This window comes from Marmota monax, unplaced genomic scaffold, assembly GCF_021218885.2.
Source record: "Marmota monax isolate L192 unplaced genomic scaffold, Marmota_monax_Labrador192_F-V1.1 WCK01_AAM20220418_F8-fsc00069, whole genome shotgun sequence".
NCBI classification, from domain to species: Eukaryota; Metazoa; Chordata; class Mammalia; order Rodentia; family Sciuridae; genus Marmota; species Marmota monax.
In genome coordinates this window covers 9,750,650-9,759,723 of record NW_026695243.1, presented here as the reverse complement: position 1 = coordinate 9,759,723, position 9,074 = coordinate 9,750,650, and the positions used below count along the sequence as shown (strand labels likewise).

At 40.9% G+C, this 9,074-nt stretch overlaps 1 protein-coding gene across 2 annotated transcripts in view; it reads left to right on the top strand.

The window, feature by feature from the left end:
- The first annotated feature begins 6,329 nt into the window (after window positions 1-6,329).
- Window positions 6,330-9,074, top strand: part of Aco1 (aconitase 1) — a 51,480-nt gene continuing 48,735 nt past the window's right edge. The window contains exons 1-2 of one of the 2 annotated variants that reach the window (XM_046457393.2): window positions 6,379-6,464; window positions 8,011-8,078. The gene's annotated coding sequence lies outside the window, so the exon portion shown is untranslated. Of the gene's footprint in view, window positions 6,465-8,010; window positions 8,079-9,074 lie in introns of both variants that reach the window. The other variant, XM_046457392.2, reaches the window with a different exon arrangement.

The window sequence follows — 9,074 nt, the reverse complement described above, 5'->3', positions numbered from 1 at the left end:
AATACAAAAACATATTAAAAAGATAGTGCACCACAATCAAGTGGGGTTCATCCCAGGGATGCAAGGTTGGTTTAACATATGGAAATCAATAAATGTAATTCATCACATCAATAGACTTAAAGATAAGAATCACATGATCATCTCAATAGATGCAGAAAAAGCTTTTGACAAAATACAGCACCGCTTCATGTTCAAAATACTAAAAAAAACTAGGGATAACAGGAACATATCTCAACATTGTAAAAGCTATCTATGCTGCCCAAGGCCAACATCATTCTAAATGGAGAAAAATTGAAAGGATTCCCCCTAAAAACTGGAACAAGACAGGGATGCCCTCTTTCACCACTTCTATTCAACGTAGTCCTGGAAACTCTAACCAGAGTAATTGGACAGATGAAAGAAATTAAAAGGATACAAATAGGAAAAGAAGAACTCAAACTATCATTATTTGCTGACCAGTAATTTTTTGGTAATTTGTTATACCTATAATGGGAAACTACTATACAAAAAGGGAGTTTTGTAAAATTTTCAGGGACTCAGTGTGTCTCCTTCCTTGGCCTACAGGGGCCATGTAGGGAAACTCAGCAAGCAGTGTACACTACCAGTTGACCATTGTTTTCATATCACAAAGATTCAATAAGTCCAATGAATATCAAGCAGAAAAAATAATAAAATATGTTTATGGAAAATTCAAACTAGTGAAAACCAAAGACAACAGAAGATTATAAAGGTAGCCAGAGAAGAAGACCTCTTACCTTCAGAGGAGGAGGGTTTAGGTGGGCAGTGTACTTCTCCATGAAAACGTATGGAAGCCAGCAGATGTGAATATTTTTTTAAAAAAAAAAACTGAAAGAAAATCACTGCCAGCCTAGACTTTAATATCCAGAAAAAAATACCCTTCAGGAACAATAGTAAAAGAAACCTGAGAAAAACTGCCCTCAACAGACTCACACTTCTGAAAATATTAAGAGAATTAGTAATTAAATAGGAGAAAATAATTCCAGAAGGAAAGCCAGACAGTAAGGAATGAAGAACAACAAAAATGGCAAGTGTGTGCTTAAATCTTGATAAATAAATCTTATCTACATAAAACAATAGTAATGTCTTGAAGAGTTAGCACATATGTGTATGAAATAAAAAATTAAAATGGCATAAAAATTTAAAGAAGGGTCAAAATGGAATGTTATAAGAACCTGGCATTATTCAGGAAAAAGTAAACAACATTAGATTTTGATATGCCAAGGATGAATGCTGTACTGTGTGCACACCTGTAATCCCAGAGGCTTGGGAGGCTGATGCAGGAGAATTGTGAGTTCAAAACCAGCCTCAGTGACTCAGGTCCTAAGCAACTCAGTGAGACCCTGTCTCTAAATAATATACAAAAAAGTTTGGGGATGTGGCTTAGTGATTGAGTTCCCCTGAGTTCAATCCCAAGTACCCCCACACCAGAAAAGCTGTAATGTCTTGGATAAATATTAAAACAATATTGAAGGAGTACCTGGAAAATAATAACAATAAATTCTCAGGGTCCTCAGAGAAGGAATTGATTTAATCATGTTTGATTTTGTACCCTTCACACCAAGCGAAGCCAGTTTGTTAACCGAATAAGTTTCTTCTCTTTAATTTCTAGGGTGTGCAGCAACTATGAAATTAAGACACAAGTAAATTTCTTAGTCCATTAGTGTTTTCTTAACATTCACTCTCTTAACCCTAACCATCCTCTCTGCTCTTTGAAATTGGCAATGTGTTTACTGCAAATTCACACTCTATCAACAGAGGGCAGTAGCTGACCATCATCTTCTTTATTTAGTCTTTCAGATACTTTGAAGGCTTAACAGAGAATAGACACATGTACCTTGATATTTTTTGTTGTTTCCTACCACCAAGAATGGAGGAAAATGGTGCAAAAGCTAGGATTTTCCATTTTAAAAATGATTTAAACTGAAATGTGAAAGCAAGCTCTTCAAAAACTGGCAAAAGAAATGAGCCAAATTATGGACGAATTAGCAAAATTTTCCCCCATTCTCATATGTCAAAGTTATCAATCATTTTCTTGGAATAAAATAAGAAAATCAGTATCAGAAACCTCATAAAATTACATTTTCTGTACATGAAAAAAATTAATAGATCAAACCTGCAGATTTCCCCCTCTCTACTCTGGAAAAAAAATAAATTAAAAAAAAAAAAACATATATATATATATATATATATATATATATACGCTCGCGCGCACACACACACACACACATATATATAAAATAAATAACACATTCAAAACTTATACAGCAAAATAACATATGAAAGATGGTGTTAGATATCTAATTTTTATGTGCAAATCCTGAAATTCATACTTTAGTTGTCTCCTGATTTCCAACACCTTCATCCCCAGGTTATTTTACCTGAGTGCTCCCAAATTATAAGGCTGCAACAGGGATGCCCCTTACTATCACCAGGGAAAATAGGCCCAGAAAATAAGTGAGGAATTCTAGACTATATGATGATTGGTGTTCTCTCCTAGTACATTTAAGTCATCTTTTCTACAAATTTCTAACTTCCAGCTGTTTTGTTGCTGAAAAGTCAAAAGTATAGGGTGAGAGGAGCCTATAAGTTAAAAAGTATAGGGTGAGGGTGAGATCAGCCTCCATTCAGACCCCAGGATTATCAGTCAGGAATTTTTGACCTGAAGCAGATGATGTAACTACTGCGAACCTCAATTTTATTACCTATGTATGAACAGTAATATTCCCAGCCTCAAATGGTTGTTGTGAAGATTTAGTGGGACATTTAATAAGGTTTGGGTTTTATTATTGGCTATTTGGAGAGAAATGGTGCTTAACTGGAAGCAGCTGGCCAGAAGACTCTGGGAAACTGCCCAGGGATATTTTAATGCTTAAACATTAAGAAAGAGAAGGGAAATTAAGTATGTGGAAATGTGGCAGAGTTGGGGCCAAGAGGAGACTGAGACTTGCCTTTTCTTATATAAATATAGCTTTCTGGTTTTTAGAGGAACAGAAAGTATTCATTTCAAACTTTCTCTGGTATGAAAAAGATATACATTATTGAAAATGTCAGAGATCCTAGAGTCCCTTCAAGCAAGAAGTTCAGGATGACATTATACTTCTCCATTCCTTGTCAAACAAATGTCATCCCTCTGTGAACCCTGAACCACATGGAGGAACCCTGAACCACATGCAGGCCAACAGAGAGCCAAAGAATACACAAAACAAAGAAGCCCACAGTGAGTCAGAATTGATGAAACTGCATTGAGCACCTACTATGTGCCAGGCTCTGTGTTGGGGGTGATGAACAAACTGACATGGTCCTCTGACCTTCATGGAATTTATATTTATAGGTATCAGGTCCCTGGTGACAATCTACAGATATGCTAAAGCAGAATCTCCTGAAGTAAAATTTTAACTTTCTCAGAATCTGAGCATAGATCCTGCCCCTACTCTAACAAATCAGACATCCTAGGATATAGGGAATACAGGCAGCTCTATTTTTAATAAGTGTCCTCTAATGATTCTGGGAAACATCTAAAATCTGAGAAGTACCACCAGTATTTCTCATAGGGTGTGTCTCTGATTGATTCCATCAAACTCAGCCTAAAGAGTAAAGTATGTATGTTTTCAGTGCACTCCAAAGTTTGAGTCATTATGCTAGATTTGTCTTTCTCTTATACCACTTCTTTTCTATTAAGTCCATGTGTATGAAAGTGTACCATCAATTGCAAATCATGATATAAAGTCAGTTGGGATATAGTTCTTCAGACCTTTTAATCAACTAAGTCCAGTTTATACAAGTACAGTCATGTACCACATAATGTCTCAGTCAATATCAGGCTGATGGTCACAAAAGATTGCGTCACCTAGTGACATTGTAGACATCTTAGTTCATATAAATACACTCTATGATGTTTGCACAACAAAAATGCCTAAGGATGCATTTTGAGAATGTATTCCCAATGTTTAACCACACTGGACTACAACTAAAATCAGTGTGATACAATGAGGCACTCCTCAGCTTAACAATCTCCAATGGAATCTTTGTTTTTGTAGTTATCACGTTTGAATGGCTTCCTCTCAGAAGGTCCATAAAGTATAAGCACTCTGTTGGGCCACTAGCAGAACCTTTGGTACTATGTCAGAAATACTTAGACCCTGTGTGAGCACAGTGATGTGTTTCTCAACCCATGTATTTAGCTTTCTGAACAAACTATGGGATCCAATTCGAGATGTAGGATTCAGAATGAGGAAGAAATTTGATGGATAGGAGAGGATGGACAGATGGTTAGAAGATAATAACTTTCCATTTTAGATATGATGAATGACAGATGCCTTTGGAATGTCCAAGTGGTGATACTACAAATGGCTAGAAATAGAGTGTGAGGATCAGAAGAAGTAAGACCAATGAAGGACAGCAGGCTTCAGCTGGAAGTGATAAGGAGTTTGCATGGTGAGAAAATAGACAAAGGAAAACTCATCAGTGTGCAGAGTGGCAGGAAAAGCAAGAGAAGAGAGATAATACTGAAAGAGCCTCAAGAAAAAGGGATTAAAAAGGGAAGAGGTGAATTATAAAAGTGGAGGGCTGAAAATTCAAAAGGAGTTTAAAATTTCAAGGATTAATCACTGCTGCCAAATACTACAGAGCAGAAGGAAGAACAAGAACAGAAGGGAGGCCACTGGATTCTCAACCAGCATGTCATTGGTAACATGTCAAAGAGTGGAGAGAGGTGAAAAACATTCCCTTCATGGTTTTGGCTAAGGTGCTTACTAATCTCCGTTCCTTTTATGGCCCTGTTTTAATTACTTTGAGTCAAGATTATCAGTTATATGTATGTTGGTGTTGAACATTAAAACATTCTGCTTTCTGAAGGGCTGCCTCAGTACAAATCAAAATTTAGCTGGACATGTTCTGGCCCTACTCCACAGCCTACTGTCTGCTCTCACCTTCCCTATACTCTCCTTAACTTTTGAGGAGACACTAGCATTATTATTTTTCAGGTTTTGTGGTAAAACTCTAGCATATGGTGAACATTTAAGGAAAATTTGTTCAATGAATATGAAAGGATGGGATTTGGGAAATGGGTGGAAGAAACTGTCTTCTCCTATTGGAAATACAGTAACACCATCCCCACCCTTTCAAAATTGAATAGCACCAGGTAGGTGTGCCCTACAGTGTAGCTTGTTTGGGGAGATGCTGCTGTGGAAGTCAGAGGACTGAATCCAGCTGTGCCACATTTCACAGCTCTGAAGTCTTCACTTCCTAGGTGGTTGGAAGCATGAAATGAATTGAATAGACATTAGTAAAGATCCAGCCACAGGGCTTTGGGCCTAGTGGAGGCAGTAAATGATTGCTGATAGTGGTTGGCATTATTAATAGTATTAGCTATTAGTTGTTCATTCAGATAGAAAACTACAATGACTTTCCCAAATAATTTGGGCAAGAAAACATCACCACCTTTCACCTACAAAGATATAATCGCTTTTCTGACTCACAGTTACCTACAGGGCACAACTCCAACCAGCACCTAAAGCATGTCTGGAGAAGGCCCAAGCCATTTCCTACAGATCTGAGAACATCATGAATTATGGTGTGAAGTGTGGTCACAAGTTGAAAAGAATACATTCATACTAGAAATCTTGCATTCCTAAACCAGAGTCCCACTTGGCATACTTTGAACAAAGAATCAAGGCGTGGGTAGGGATGGGAGGTGAAGGATGAAATGGGGAGAAGGGCAAGGAGATAAGAAGAGCAAGATGCAGGAGCAGCCAGTTAGTGAAGCCTCTACAGTTACGGCAAAATATTTTATTATCATTTTTTAAGCTGCATTTCTTTGCCAGGCATGACGCCCAAAACCTGGAATCCCAGCGGCTCCTGAGGCTGAGGCAGGAGGAACGCAAATTCAAAGCCAGCCTCAGCAATTTAGCGAGGCCCTAAGCAACCTAGTGAGACTCTATTTCAAAAATAAAAACATAAAAAGGGCCGAAGATGTGGCTCAGTGATTAAGCACCCCTGAGTTCAATCCCCAGTACAAAAACAAACAAACAAAAAAACTGCATTTCTTTCCGGCCCTAGCGCGAGCTGGGCAGTCACACCCTAGGCCCCAACAGAGAGCGACCGTCACCATAGCCCCGGGCCCAGGGCCGGCAAGAGAAAGCCCTGCGGAAAGACGCGTCTCCCCACTTTCTGCGGCGAACCTCCAGCAACCAGAGTCCCTCCCGGGGCGAAGTTCCCGGGCCGCTGGGGGCGGGGCGGGGCGGGGCGGGGCCCCGTGGAAGCCCCGCCCCGTCCGCGGCCGGGCTGGTTCTGGCCGGCGCCCGCCCCGCCCCTGCTCCTCCCGGCGGCCAGCGGCCCGGGGCGGCGGGGGAGGATCGCGGAGGCGGTGGCAGGGACCGCCTGCGAGTGCGCCCGCTGCTCTGTCCCGGCTCGCTAGTCGCCGGAGCCCCGCCGTGCTGTCGCTGGTGAGTACCAATTCGTCCCGATTGACGTCCCCCGGCGGGGACGCTGGCCACAGGGTCCTCCCGGGAATTGGTGAGGGCCTTTTCCCGGCGCGCGAGGCAGAGCGGCCCGGGGGAGTCGGGCAGAGCTCGGGGGAGGCCGAGGAGACGTGTTCCTGGGGAGTGACCTCCCCGCCATCCCTCAGTTTCTGTCGCGACGGAGACTGGAATGGCTCTCCTTGCGGTCCTTAGCTTTGGCTGCTCGTGCTGCCCGGGAGCCCTCGGCGAGGCACTGCGGGCCGCGTGGAGTCCTGACCCCAGGGTGTTTGGGCCTCACCCGGGAGTCCGTCCCGAGCCTGGACGGCGGGTCGTTGTCCCTGAGCTTGTGTGGCAGGTCTGGGAATTCCCATCAAGAGGAAATGGGGTGAGGGAGGAAGACCTCTGGAAGGGGTGGGACACAAAGCCCACCCTAATGGACCCCAAATTCTAAGGAGACCGGCTGCCTTCCCTACTTGATCAGCATACCGGAATGGCACGTCTTCCTACGTGCAGAACACACAACTCTAGTTACAGGGGACAATCTCTAGGACAGAAGTTTCCAAACTTTTTTTGGACTCGGTATCCTTTACCCTCTTAAAAATTAGTATCATAAGGAACCATTGTTTATGTGGGTTGTATAGGTTGATATTTGCCATATATAATTAAAACTCAGAACCTTTTACAGTATTTAATAACATTTTAAAATAATAGACCAGTTATATCTTAACATTTTTTTATGAAAAAAAAAAAAACTATTTTCCAGAACAGAAAGTTATCAAGAATATGGCATTGTTTTACATTTCTGCAAACCTCTTTTAATGTCTGGCTCAATAAAAGAAAACTGGATTCTTGTATCTGCTTTATTCAGTCTCTTGCACTGTCACATGTCATGTAACTTCTGGAGAGCTCCACAGTGGACTCCTGAGAATGTGAAAATGATAAAAGCAAATAACATCTTAGTGTTATTATGAAAGTGGTTTTGAACTTGCAGACCTTGCAACATTTTTAGAACCAGAGGGGAAGAAATGCTTTAAAGACTTAATTCATTGGGCCTGCTTCTTGTTTGGGGGTTCTTCTTAAATGGGAGCACAACCCACCACATGCCATGGATAGGGTTAACCTCTGATTTGTGGGATCAAGCTTGACATCACTTTGAAACCAAGTACTAGGTCCTCTCATTTTATGATGTATCTTGGAAGCCTCCTGAAAAACTCAGCAAGATTCACAGGTGCCTTTGGTTGCTTCTATGCCTGCAGACCTGACCTGTGTGTGCATCAGGATTACAGCTGTGTTGTGGCAAACAGGATCAGTGGGTGGTTCAGAGAAGTGCCAATGAGGTGATCATGCCAAGTGTGTAGAGGTTAGAGTGAGAATTACCAAGTAGTTGAGAAGTTATTTCCAAAGTAATAGAGACATGCTCTTGCCTCCTTTCCTTGTGTTCATTTCTATTTGCACTTGGGTAGTTGTTAACCTTGAGTTTGTTAGAATATGCTTACCAATCTTGGTGTTCTTTCACTTTTCACTTTTAAAGGTGAATCACTGTGTATGGTCCTTCCTTGGCCTCTACTGGAAAGCAATTGTCCAGCATTTTGGTGTGTGGTAGGTGGGATCCTTCAGTGAATTCTTTCCTTAATTTCATTCTCTGACAGCACATGTTTAAAATAGAAAATATATACTATATATAGTATACTATATACATATATGACTATATAGTGTATAATCAAAGGAAAAATTTCTCTAACTCAGGTATCTTTTTACCCAAAGAGCTTATACTGCTTGTACTGTTGTACAGGCTTTACAACAGTAAAGCTTGTATGTTGTACAAGCTTTACAACAGTAAGGCTTGTACTGCTTCAATGGATCAGTTTGGACACTGCAGCCAGTACTTTAGAAATGCACAGTCCTCAGGTGGGAGAAAAGAATGTGATCTAAACTTGGAGCACATATTGGGTTCTTTAAATAAGACTCCACTTTGATTGTGGGGTATCTGTTCTTCATCCTTTCAGTAGATACTTGTTGACCACCTATTTACCACATTCCCAGTTCTGTACCAGCTAGAAAAGTAATGAGTGCAAAAGATGCAGTCTCTATCTTTCTAAAGCTTAGGAAGCTGCTGGTTAATTGGGATAATCATTTGTCAGAGTATTAATAAAACATGGCCCTATATGAAGAACAATATTCCTATCAGAAGTGTGCTTCAAAAACATGAGCTTAAGCAACCAGAGTTCCACACTGTGAAGGTGATGATAAAAACCAACATTTATTAACTTGTGCCTGGCAACAACTTCTTTGCCTTTTCCCCTTTTATTGAGGAAGTAACTCCCTTTGAGGCAGCCAGACTCTATATAGAGAAATTACTTCCAACTTAATGCTACTCACTGAGCCAGATTTGGGGAAGATACTTCTCTGGGCCTTAGTGCCTTTGACTTTAAAGTAAGGAGTTGGACCATTGATAGCAGGTGTCCCAGATAACCAGGGGTTTACTACAGCTAGTTATTTGTGCGTATTCTTCATTTTATGATGTATCTTGCTGGCCTCCTGAAAAAATTCAGTGAGACTCACAGGTTGGCTTGGTTGTTTCTAATGTTTAGTCTT